Genomic DNA, 12828 nt, shown 5'->3' with positions numbered 1-12828 from the left:
CGTTCCAGCCGCCGCTCCATCTTCCGCCTCCTCTGCACTGATGCTCAGGCAGAGGGCGCGCACTAACTACGTCATCGCGCCCTCTGACCTCAGCATCACTGCAGAAGACGGAGCGGCGGCTAGAACGAGGAGCAGGTGAATATCGCGCAGCACAGCGCTCCCCTCCCCGTTATACTCACCTACTCCTGGCGCGGTCCCTGCTTCCCCGGCGCTGCTGCTTCTTCCTGTACTGAGCGGTCACCGTTACCGCTCATTAAAGTAATGAATATGCGGCTCCACCCCTATGGGAGGTGGAGCTGCATATTCATTACTGTAATGAGCGGTACCATGTGACCGCTCAGTACAGGAAGAAGCCGGGGCGCCGGGCAGCCAGGGACCTGCTAGGACCGCACCAGGAGTAGGTGAGTATAATAAAACCGCTCCCTGGCCCTGCCAACCCCCTCCTTGGACTGCCGCATCATCAGGCGGCCCGCTGGCGCCCCCCTGTCGGCTGCGCCTGTGGCACATGCCCCGGCTGCCCCCCCTGGATACGCCACTGGGTACCTGGTCCTTCAGTTCACAGGGGGATGTCACGGTGGCTGACCCGGTCCATGGCCCTAGAGAGATCCGTGTAAAAGGTGAAGGTCTCTAAAGGGGAAGTGTTTGTGACGCCACCTGTGGTATTCGTTCAGGGTGACCGACGCTGCTTAGGGGTCCGCTGGGGTGATGTTATGGCAGCTAGATGGTATACCTTCCCACAGGTGAAGTGTATCCCCAGGGCTTCTCAGTGTGTAGGTGGTGGATGGTGTGAGGCGCAGTGAAGAACGAGGACACAAGGTTGCAGTCTCTATACCTTTTACTGTAGACTTCAGCATCCACAGTCCAGAGCACCAGATCACAGGGCAGGCAGAGTCCGGCCAGTTTGGAGGCACATCCAGAGTCCCCTTGTCCAGGTGGAAATCAGTAGCCTTCCTCTAGCACCGTGATGTCGTAGTCCCTTACCGCTAAGCCTCTCATAAGGTCCTCACAGATGTTGTAGATGTTATGTCTCTCTCTCTGTCCCCCGGATAGGATAGGACAAACCTGTATGACCAGTGGCTTGAGTCGTTTTACAGGGACTCTCATGCCCCAGCCTCTAAGGAGGGCCACCTTGCCTCCTGGGTGTAGGGCGGACAGGTAACGTGAAATTAGCTGTCCTGCCGGTCTCTCTAGCAAGGCATAAAGGATCGTTGCTCCCTCGGTGTTCCGGCTACCGGGATCCTGCGCCTCAGAAGGAGGCAGCCTGTGTAGGGCTGGTCCCCTCCTGGTATCCACTCCTTTGCTACGACTTCGTTTCACCCTCTCTGCAATACAGTTCTCCTTCAGTGTCTCTTTCTGGGAGCTGCCGCACTTAGGCTATGTGCACACGGTGCGGATTTGCTGCGGATCCGTAGCGGATTTTTCCGTGCAGAAACGCTGCAGATCCGCACTGTGATGTACAGTATAATATTAATCTATGTAAAAAAAAAAAAAGCTGTGCACATGGTACAGAGAAATCCGCGCAGAAACGCAGCAGATTTAAAAGAAGTGCATGTGACTTCTTTTGTGCGGAACTGCAGCGTTTCTGCACCCATAGACTTCCATTTTGTGTGTCAAATCCACAGAAAAACTGCAGATGTAAAAACCATCTGCAGATTATCTGCGGATTTAGGTGTCAAAAACGCTGCAGAAGGAAGTGATGTCAGTGATGTGGAGGAAGTGTGTGGGCGGAGTGTAGCGAAAATGGAGTCGTACCGTCACATGGGGATCGATGTGAGGCGTATGGTTGAAATGGTATGTAGTGTCTGTCTGTGTGTCTGTCTGTATCTGTCTGTCAGTAGTGACTCATTGTAGTCATTCGTCGGATGGGAATACTCCCATCGAAATGTGATGATGGGAGAGTTGTCCCATAGTCAGGCGACTGACTACAATGGGTTAAAAACACAAACACACATAAAACATACATTACATACAACATATAACATGTAGTACATACTCACCACATACGCCCCCGAAGGCCACCATCCACGATCATTCTTTTCCCAAAAAAATAAATATATTTTCTGTCGTAATCCATATATATCGCTGTTCCCACGACGTCCTCCAGTGATACACTGCGGGAGTTAATCGGAGCTGCCCGTTCGTTTCCTGGAGTTAAATAAACTCTGGGAGCTCACTTTACGGCAATTGAACTGCCGTGAAATTTTCTCACGCAGCAGTGTCGTAAAGTGAGAGTCCCAGAGTTCATTGAACTCCGGTAAACTCTCGCGCATGCGCAGGCACACTGCAGGGGCTTTTGCTCCCGTCATTGTGTTTGGGAAGCCGTGGAGAGCTGTCACATCTCCTGGTGTGGCTGTTCTCCATGGTGGATCGTCGTGGGACAATCGATTATTAATGGACTAGGTCGGAAAAGACAAGAACAGATTGTGTGATTGGTAAGTATGGTAAAACTTAGAATATTAAAATACTTTTTCCTGTGTCTTTTTTTTGTGTTCAGTAATTTGGGGTTAATAATGGAGAGGCATCTTATTGACGCCTCTCCATTATTAACCGGGGTTAACGTCACCTTACGATAGCAAGGTGACATTAACCCCTTATTACCCCATATCCCACCGCTACAGGGGAGTGGGAAGAGAGGGGCTAAGCGCCAGATTTGGCGAATCTTAGAGATGCACCATTTCCGAGGCGGCTGTGGACTGGTATTTGTAGCCGGGGGGGGGGGGGGTCCCAATATCCATGGCCCCTCTCTAGGCTATGAATATCAGCCTGCAGCTGTCTGCGTAGCCTTTTCTGGCTATAAAATATAGGGGGACCCCATGTCATTTTTTTTTTCTGGGGTCCTCCTATTTTAATAGCCAGTAAGGCCGTGCAGACAGCCGTGGGCTGATATTCATAGCCTGGGAAAATTAGCCCCTTCCCAGGCTACAAATTAGCAGCCTGCAGTCGCTGGCTTTCCCTTTCTGGACATGAAAATTGGGCTTGAGCCCACGCCAATTTTTTTTGAGGGGTTAATAATGGATAGGCGTTTTATAGACGCCTCTCCATTATTAACCGGGGTTAACGTCACCTTACTATGGCAATAGTTATTAAAACATTTCTGAACGCTACCAGGCAGTGGGAAGAGAGGGACTAGGCCGGGATTACACATGTGTTAAACACAGTAAATTCTTGCTTGTTAATACCCGCCATTGCTGCTGTTAAACTCATGATTGTAGCCTGCGGCCGCAGAGCACTACATGGAGCTGCAAACTACGCTCAGAAGTGCCTTAGCCAAGGACAGATATCAACATGCATGACTTGGCCGTGTTTTTCGCATGTGTCATCCCGGCCAAGGGCCATGTTAGGCTTCTTTCTATCGTTTCTATCTCGGTTGCCTCCGCCCGACGGACACTGATTTAACGCCCGATCCTGCGCACAACGGATGGCCATCTGTCACAATCCGTCGCTAATACAAGTCTATGACATAAAACAGGATCCTGTGTTGTGAATTTGGTTTTTGGGCTCCCCCGGTGGTCGCTGGTGGTACTGGACTTGTGTGCTTCACTTTCTCTGTTCACCTGTTTCCATCAGGATGTGGGAGTATCCTATTTAGCCTTGCTGCTCAGTTATTCTAGTGCCGGCCATCAATGTAACCAGAGCCTTTCTGTTGCATGTTCCTGCTTCTAGACTACTATCAGCTAAGTTGGACTCTTAGTCCTAAGTTTGTTTGCATTTTTGTTCCAGTTCACAGTTATGTTATGTTTCTGTAGCTGGAAGCTCTTGTGGGCCGAAATTGCCACTCCGGTGTCATGAGTTGACACATGAGTTTTAAAGTAATTTCTGGATGGTATTTTAATAGGGTTTTCAGCTGACCGTGAAGTTCCCTATTGTATCTTCTACTATCTAGTAAGCGGACCTCGCTTTGCTGAACCTACCTTCATACTGCGTATGTCTTTTCCTCTGAACTCACCGTCAATATATGTGGGGGGCTTCTGTCTCCTTTTTGGGGGAATTTCCCTAGAGGTAAGCCAGGTCTGTTTTTTCCTCTATTAGGGTTAGTTAGTTCTCCGGCTGGCGCTGGGCGTCTAGGGATAAAACGTAGGTACGTCACCCGGCCACTGTTAGTTGTGTGGTAGGTTTAGCTCACGGTCAGCTCGAGATTCCATCACCCAAGAGCTAGTCTGTTATTTAAGTTCTCTGACGTTCCCTTGCCATTGGGAACCATGACAGTATGGCCGGCCAAGGGTTAAAACCGTTGGCAGAAGAAAGGAGAGAAAAAGAAGTCTGCAGATTTTTTTTTTTTTTTTCTTCTGAGCTTGCTCTATTGTTGACTCAGTTGCATTTCTGCTCTAATTGCAGCCTTTGCCTCTCTCTCTCCTTCTAATCCTTGAATGGCTCTGATCTCACCTGATTAAAATGGATCCTCAGAGTTTGGCTACAGGTTTGAATAATCTTGCTATGAAGGTTCAAAATTTACAGGATTTTGTTATTCATGCTCCTATATCTGAACCTAGAATTCCTATACCAGAATTTTTCTCCAGGGATAGATCTCGTTTCCTGAATTTCAAAAATAATTGTAAATTATTTCTTTCCCTGAGATCTCGCTCCGCTGGAGATCCCGCACAGCAGGTTAGGATAGTAATTTCCTTGCTGCGGGGTGACCCTCAAGACTGGGCATTTGCATTGGCACCCGGGGATCCTGCGTTGCTCAATGTGGATGCGTTTTTTCTGGCTTTGGGGTTGCTTTATGAGGAACCTAACTTAGAGATTCAGGCTGAAAAAGCCTTGATGGCCCTATCTCAAGGGCAAGATGAAGCTGAAATATACTGCCAAAAATTTCGTAAATGGTCTGTGCTTACTCAGTGGAATGAGTGCGCCCTGGCGGCGAATTTCAGAGAGGGTCTCTCTGATGCCATTAAAGATGTTATGGTGGGGTTCCCTGCACCTACAGGTCTGAATGAGTCCATGACAATGGCTATTCAGATTGATCGGCGTTTGCGGGAGCGCAAACCTGTGCACCATTTGGCGGTGTCTTCTGAGAAGGCTCCAGAAAATATGCAATGTGATAGAATTCTGTCCAGAAGCGAACGGCAGAATTTTAGGCGAAAAAATGGGTTGTGCTTCTATTGTGGTGATTCAACTCATGTTATATCAGCATGCTCTAAACGTACAAAAAAGGTTGATAAGTCTATTTCAATTGGCACTTTACAGTCTAAGTTTATTTTGTCTGTGACCTTGATTTGTTCATTATCGTCAATTACCGCGGATGCCTATGTCGAATCTGGCGCCGCTTTGAGTCTAATGGATTGGTCCTTTGCCAGGCGCTGTGGGTTTAATCTAGAGCCTCTGGAAGTTCCTATACCTCTGAAGGGTATTGACTCTACACCATTGGCTAGTAATAAACCACAATACTGGACACAAGTGACTATGCGTATGAATCCAGACCATCAGGAGACGATTCGCTTCCTTGTGTTGTACAATCTACATGACGTTTTGGTGCTCGGATTACCATGGTTACAATCTCATAACCCAGTCCTTGACTGGAAAGCAATGTCTGTGTTAAGCTGGGGATGTCAGGGGGCTCATGGGGACATACCTTTGGTTTCCATTTCGTCATCTATTCCCTCTGAGATTCCGGAATTTTTATCTGATTATCGTGATGTTTTTGAGGAGCCTAAGCTTGGTTCACTACCTCCTCACAGAGATTGCGATTGTACCATAGATCTGATTCCGGGCAGTAAATTTCCAAAGGGTCGTTTATTTAATCTATCTGTACCTGAACATGCTGCTATGCGAGAATATATTAAGGAGTCCCTGGAAAAGGGACATATTCGTCCTTCTTCATCTCCCTTAGGAGCCGTTTTTTTCTTTGTATCTAAAAAAGATGGCTCTTTGAGGCCGTGTATTGATTATCGACTCTTGAATAAAATTACAGTCAGATATCAGTATCCTCTGCCACTGCTGACTGATTTGTTTGCTCGAATAAAAGGGGCTAAGTGGTTCTCTAAGATTGATCTCCGTGGGGCGTATAATTTGGTGCGAATTAAGCAGGGGGATGAGTGGAAAACCGCATTTAATACGCCCGAGGGCCATTTTGAGTATTTAGTCATGCCTTTTGGTCTTTCAAATGCCCCTTCAGTCTTTCAGTCCTTTATGCATGACATTTTCCTGGAATATTTGGATAAATTCATGATCGTGTATCTGGATGATATTTTGATTTTTTCGGATGACTGGGATTCTCATGTCCAACAGGTCAGGAGGGTTTTTCAGGTTTTGCGGGCTAATTCCTTGTGTGTGAAGGGTTCTAAGTGTATTTTTGGGTTTCAAAAGATTTCTTTTTTGGGGTACATTTTTTCCCCCTCTTCCATTGAGATGGATCCTGTCAAGGTTCGGGCTATTTGTGATTGGACGCAACCTTCTTCGCTTAAGAGCCTTCAGAAATTTTTGGGCTTTGCTAATTTTTATCGTCGATTTATAACTGGTTTTTCTGATGTTGCTAAACCTTTGACTGATTTGACCAAAAAGGGTGCTGATGTTGCTGATTGGTCCCCTGCTGCTGTGGAGGCCTTTCGGGAGCTTAAGCGCCGCTTTTCTTCCGCCCCTGTGTTGCGTCAGCCTGATGTTACTCTTCCTTTTCAGGTTGAGGTCGATGCTTCCGAGATCGGAGCTGGGGCGGTCTTGTCGCAGAAAAGTTCCGATTGCTCCGTGATGAGACCTTGTGCGTTCTTTTCTCGAAAATTTTCGCCCGCCGAGCGAAATTATGATATTGGTAATCGGGAGCTTTTGGCTATGAAGTGGGCTTTTGAGGAGTGGCGTCATTGGCTTGAGGGGGCTAGACATCAGGTGGTGGAATTGACCGATCACAAGAATTTGATTTATCTTGAGTCTGCCAGGCGCCTGAATCCTAGACAGGCGCGCTGGTCATTGTTTTTCTCTCGGTTTAATTTTGTGGTCTCATACTTACCAGGTTCTAAAAATGTGAAGGCGGATCCCTTTCTAGGAGTTTTGAGCCTGATTTCCCTGGTGATTCTGAACCTACAGGTATCCTTAAGGATGGGGTGATATTATCTGCTGTTTCCCCAGACCTGCGACGGGCTTTGCAGGAGTTTCAGGCGGATAGACCTGATCGTTGCCCGCCTGGTAGACTGTTTGTTCCTGATGATTGGACCAGTAGAGTCATCTCGGAGGTTCATTCTTCTGCGTTGGCAGGTCATCCCGGGATCTTTGGTACCAGGGATTTGGTGGCTAGGTCCTTCTGGTGGCCTTCTCTGTCTCGAGATGTACGAGTTTTTGTGCAGTCTTGTGATGTTTGTGCTCGGGCCAAACCTTGTTGTTCTCGGGCTAGCGGATTGTTGTTATCTTTGCCTATTCCAAAGAGGCCTTGGACTCACATCTCTATGGATTTTATTTCTGATCTCCCTGTTTCTCAGAAAATGTCTGTCATCTGGGTGGTGTGTGACCGTTTTTCAAAGATGGTTCATTTGGTGCCCTTGCCTAAGTTGCCGTCCTCTTCCGAGTTGGTTCCTCTGTTTTTTCAAAATGTGGTTCGCTTGCATGGTATTCCGGAGAATATCGTTTCTGACAGGGGGACCCAGTTCGTGTCTAGATTTTGGCGGGCGTTCTGTGCTAGGATGGGCATTGATTTGTCTTTTTCGTCTGCGTTCCATCCTCAGACTAATGGCCAGACTGAGCGAATTAATCAGACCTTGGAGACTTATTTGAGGTGTTTTGTGTCTGCGGATCAGGATGACTGGGTTGCCTTTTTGCCGTTGGCGGAGTTTGCCCTCAATAATCGGGCTAGTTCTGCCACTTTGGTTTCCCCTTTCTTTTGCAATTCGGGGTTTCATCCTCGCTTTTCTTCTGGTCAGGTGGAGTCTTCGGATTGTCCTGGAGTGGATACTGTGGTGGATAGGTTGCATCGGATTTGGGGACAGGTGGTGGACAATTTGGAGTTGTCCCAGGAGAAGACTCGGCATTTTGCTAACCGCCGTCGTCGTGTTGGTCCTCGTCTTCGTGTTGGGGACTTGGTGTGGTTGTCTTCTCGTTTTGTCCCTATGAGGGTTTCTTCTCCTAAGTTTAAGCCTCGGTTCATCGGCCCGTATAAGATTTTGGAGATTCTTAACCCTGTGTCCTTTCGATTGGACCTCCCGGCATCTTTTTCTATCCATAATGTCTTCCATCGGTCATTATTGCGCAGGTATGAGGTACCGGTTGTGCCTTCCGTTGAGCCTCCCGCTCCGGTGTTGGTTGAGGGTGAATTGGAGTACGTTGTGGAGAAGATCTTGGACTCCCGTGTTTCCAGACGGAAACTTCAGTATCTGGTCAAGTGGAAGGGCTACGGTCAGGAGGATAATTCTTGGGTGACAGCCTCTGATGTTCATGCCTCTGATTTGGTCCGTGCCTTTCATAGGGCTCATCCTGATCGCCCTGGTGGTTCTTGTGAGGGTTCGGTGCCCCCTCCTTGAGGGGGGGGTACTGTTGTGAATTTGGTTTTTGGGCTCCCCCGGTGGTCGCTGGTGGTACTGGACTTGTGTGCTTCACTTTCTCTGTTCACCTGTTTCCATCAGGATGTGGGAGTATCCTATTTAGCCTTGCTGCTCAGTTATTCTAGTGCCGGCCATCAATGTAACCAGAGCCTTTCTGTTGCATGTTCCTGCTTCTAGACTACTATCAGCTAAGTTGGACTCTTAGTCCTAAGTTTGTTTGCATTTTTGTTCCAGTTCACAGTTATGTTATGTTTCTGTAGCTGGAAGCTCTTGTGGGCCGAAATTACCACTCCGGTGTCATGAGTTGACACATGAGTTTTAAAGTAATTTCTGGATGGTATTTTAATAGGGTTTTCAGCTGACCGTGAAGTTCCCTATTGTATCTTCTACTATCTAGTAAGCGGACCTCGCTTTGCTGAACCTACCTTCATACTGTGTATGTCTTTTCCTCTGAACTCACCGTCAATATATGTGGGGGGCTTCTGTCTCCTTTTTGGGGGAATTTCCCTAGAGGTAAGCCAGGTCTGTTTTTTCCTCTATTAGGGTTAGTTAGTTCTCCGGCTGGCGCTGGGCGTCTAGGGATAAAACGTAGGTACGTCACCCGGCCACTGTTAGTTGTGTGGTAGGTTTAGCTCACGGTCAGCTCGAGATTCCATCACCCAAGAGCTAGTCTGTTATTTAAGTTCTCTGACGTTCCCTTGCCATTGGGAACCATGACAATCCTGGAAATCTTTTTTGGTTATGATTCCGGGGGTTTTCCTAAACCATGCTACATCTTTGGGTTAATATCTGCCCTACGCTCTCTCTATGGGTCTACATATGTATTTATAATATATATATATATATATATATATATATATATATATATATATATATACATATATATATATATATATATATATATATATATAGTTATATATCTATATATAATACATATCGGTGTGTCTACATTTTCTAATTTTTTTTTTAATTATTCCTTTTTTTAATGTCTAACTATTACATCTGAGGAAGGTTTTTAATTACATTTTGTTATCCATTATAGATAAGGGACATGCCCGCCATATTGGTCCCGGCCGATGAGGCGACAAGTATGCACGTGACAATTGCTGGACGAGGATTTACCGTGACCTCTATCCGCATTATGACGGCTACAACTGTAGCCTGCAGCTGCAAATTAGTATTTTTTTACACCTTTCAGAAAAATAATTTTTCAAGGGAATGTAATGATCATATTATTTTATTGTTTTAGATAAAGAGGTCAAACAGCAGTGGCGCTCAGTGCGAGACCGCTTCCAAAAAATTCAGACCAACCGGTCCAAAAGCGGGTCTTCCCCGGTCAAAGGGAGCTTCAGCTTGTATGAGGACCCAAGTTTCTTGCTCACCAGCAGGACTTTGAGGAGGTGATTTGTTAAAACTAAAGTGAATGCAGTAATGATGAATATAATTTATTGTATCAAACTTAAAAATTCCTTTTTTTTTTTCACAGCACTGAAGGGAGCATTCCAGCTCCTGACCCCGTAGAGGACTCAACACCAGAAGCAGCAGAGTCAGCCGATGACGCACCTGCTTTGGGCCCACCAAGCTCTATCCCTGTTGTCGCAGGCACTTCGGGAATATGTTCCGGTTCAACATCTTCAGCTGACCAAAGTGATGTGCCAAGAACCCAAGGAACCTCTGTCGTTCCGGTGCCAATAACCGTCCCACCCTCCAAAAAAAAGTAAACAAAAAAAAGAAGATAAAACCTCTAAAAAGGTCAATGAGACCATTGATCTTCTTAACAAATCGGCCAAAAAGGATTATCTGGATCTTTTTGGGTCTACTATAGCAAACAAGGCACGGTTATTGGCACCGGAAAGACTGAGCAAATTTATGAGCTCTGTCCATGCCCTTTTGGATGCGTTCGAGGATCCTGCAACAATTGCCCCCCTAGTGGACATTGTAACAGGTTTCACACGGAGTGTGAGACCTCCACCAACACCGCCACAGCCACTGCAGCATGACCAACGGTATCACCTGCCCACCAGCCAGTACTACTCTGATACCAACTCCGACCACTTTGGATTTGGCCCGGAGTATACTGTTACATTAGTTACAATGCTGTTCCATTATATCCTGTCACACTATTTTTGAATACCCATACCCAACAAGATTCTTCTGAAAATCAACTCGTGCTATAATTGAGATTTAGTTAAAAAATAATGAATAAAAGAATGAAGTTTAACTAAGCAATGACGACTTTTTTCATACCTTTTTTTAATGATTTATAAATAAATTTGGATTTTCCCCATCCCATAGCGTATATCTTCTACAATAACATAAGGGGTATATGACTTTTATTAATCACAAATTTTGTTATTATTTACTAAACTCCCTAAAATTTGCCTTTTCTTATTTTTAAAATAACATTTCTTTGACCTATAGAATATACGATGAAAAAACTATCTTTCTAGGCCTACAACTAATGACTGGGCCCTGATGAAGCCACTATGGTAAAGGTACCGTCACATTAAGCGACGCTGCAGCGATAGCGACAACGATGCCGATCGCTGCAGCGTCGCTGTTTGGTCGCTGGAGAGCTGTCACACAGACCGCTCTCCAGCGAACAACGATGCCGAGGTCCCCGGGTAACCAGGGTAAACATCGGGTTGCTAAGCGCAGGGCCGCGCTTAGTAACCCGATGTTTACCCTGGTTACCAGCGTAAAAGTAAAAAAAACAAACAGTACATGCTCACCTGCGCGTCTCCCAGCGTCTGCTTCCTGACACTGACTGAGCTCCGGCCCTAACAGCACAGCGGTGACGTCACCGCTGTGCTTTCACTTTCACTTTAGGGCCGGATCTCAGTCAGAGCAGGAAGCAGACGCTGGGAGACGCGCAGGTGAGCATGTACTGTTTGTTTTTTTTACTTTTACGCTGGTAACCAGGGTAAACATCGGGTTACTAAGCGCGGCCCTGCGCTTAGTAACCCGATGTTTACCCTGGTTACCAGTGTAAAACATCGCTGGTATCGTTGCTTTTGGTGTCAAACACAACGATACACGGCGATCGGACGACCAAATAAAGTTCTGGACTTTATTCAGCGACCAGCGACATCACAGCAGGATCCTGATCGCTGCTGCGTGTCAAACTAAACGATATCGCTAGCGAGGACGCTGCAACGTCACGGATCGCTAGCGATATCGTTTAGTGTGACGGTACCTTAACCCTCCGTTCACGGGACCGCACACACACAATTGGCCCTCAGCATTGTCATGATCTGTACTTTTACCCTGTCCTGTATTTGAATAATATGCCATTTGATGTATGTAACTGTTCTCTGGTTTCTATTAGCAGTAATTCATGTATGTTCTTGTGTTGGGAGTTACCTGTAACAATGTCTCCTTCCCCCAATACTTGCAGCCCTAAGCTATAATGTAATTAAGCTTTGTCAACTAGTGAAGGAATAGCCATTCTTCCTCACAGCAGGTGGCTAGTCAAATGTACATACTACGGAGCCGAACAGTCTTCTGATGGACCCAAGCATTGAATAGAAGGTGTGACCCCTACCCCCCTTCATGGGCGGATCCCAGGAGCTCAGACAATCCATTCTTATTTAGAGATCAGATGTGAGTTGACTTTTGAAGGAGAAGGAGTGGGGATTCTTAGCTGAGGCAAGACCCCATGTCCATCTGTGACTGCGGAAGCGAACGGGGCGAGACTTGAGCTGAGGACATATCTCGTCGTTCGTGGGATTGTTTTGTGATCCCTTGGACTCGTGTGGACTATTGTTTTGTTAGCTGGCACAAGGATTATCGGGAGGTGCCCCCGAACCTGTTCCGTTGGACTAATTGTGGACTCTGTAGATCTACCTGCATGTGTTGTTCCAGCGTTCTTGATAATAAATCTGTGGAATCATCCCTTGGCCTGTTGTCCCTTCTTGCTCTGCCATACACCCCGTCACAAGCATTACATAATCTCTTTTTCCCATCACTCATGATTATACTAAAAAGAAAAAAAAAGTATAATTTGAAATAAAGCGAAAAATAGTAAGATTATTAATTATTTTTAATAAGTGAAAAGATAATACAAATGTTTGACCAAAAAAAGTGTAAAAATGTTTCTTGGTCTTCAGTGTAGTTTTCAGTCTTCGGTTTAGTTTTGGTCCATCCTCTGCTGGTCCGGCTGCACATCACCGACACAGTTTTGCCAGTGCACGACACCTTCTGGACTCATGAAGTAGTCAGTGAAGGATTCTCTCACACGCACCGGAGCTGGATGGCCTTCCCAGACCCACGCTGACCACTGGATTCAATACTGGCTGCTGGTGCTCCACATCTACGTCAGCGCTGTACTCACGAGCATAGTTATGGAGTACACAGCAAGCCTTAA

The sequence above is a fragment of the Ranitomeya variabilis genome, chromosome 6 (assembly GCF_051348905.1).
Source record: "Ranitomeya variabilis isolate aRanVar5 chromosome 6, aRanVar5.hap1, whole genome shotgun sequence".
Classification (NCBI taxonomy): Eukaryota; Metazoa; Chordata; class Amphibia; order Anura; family Dendrobatidae; genus Ranitomeya; species Ranitomeya variabilis.
Note: the sequence above shows the minus strand (reverse complement) of the source record.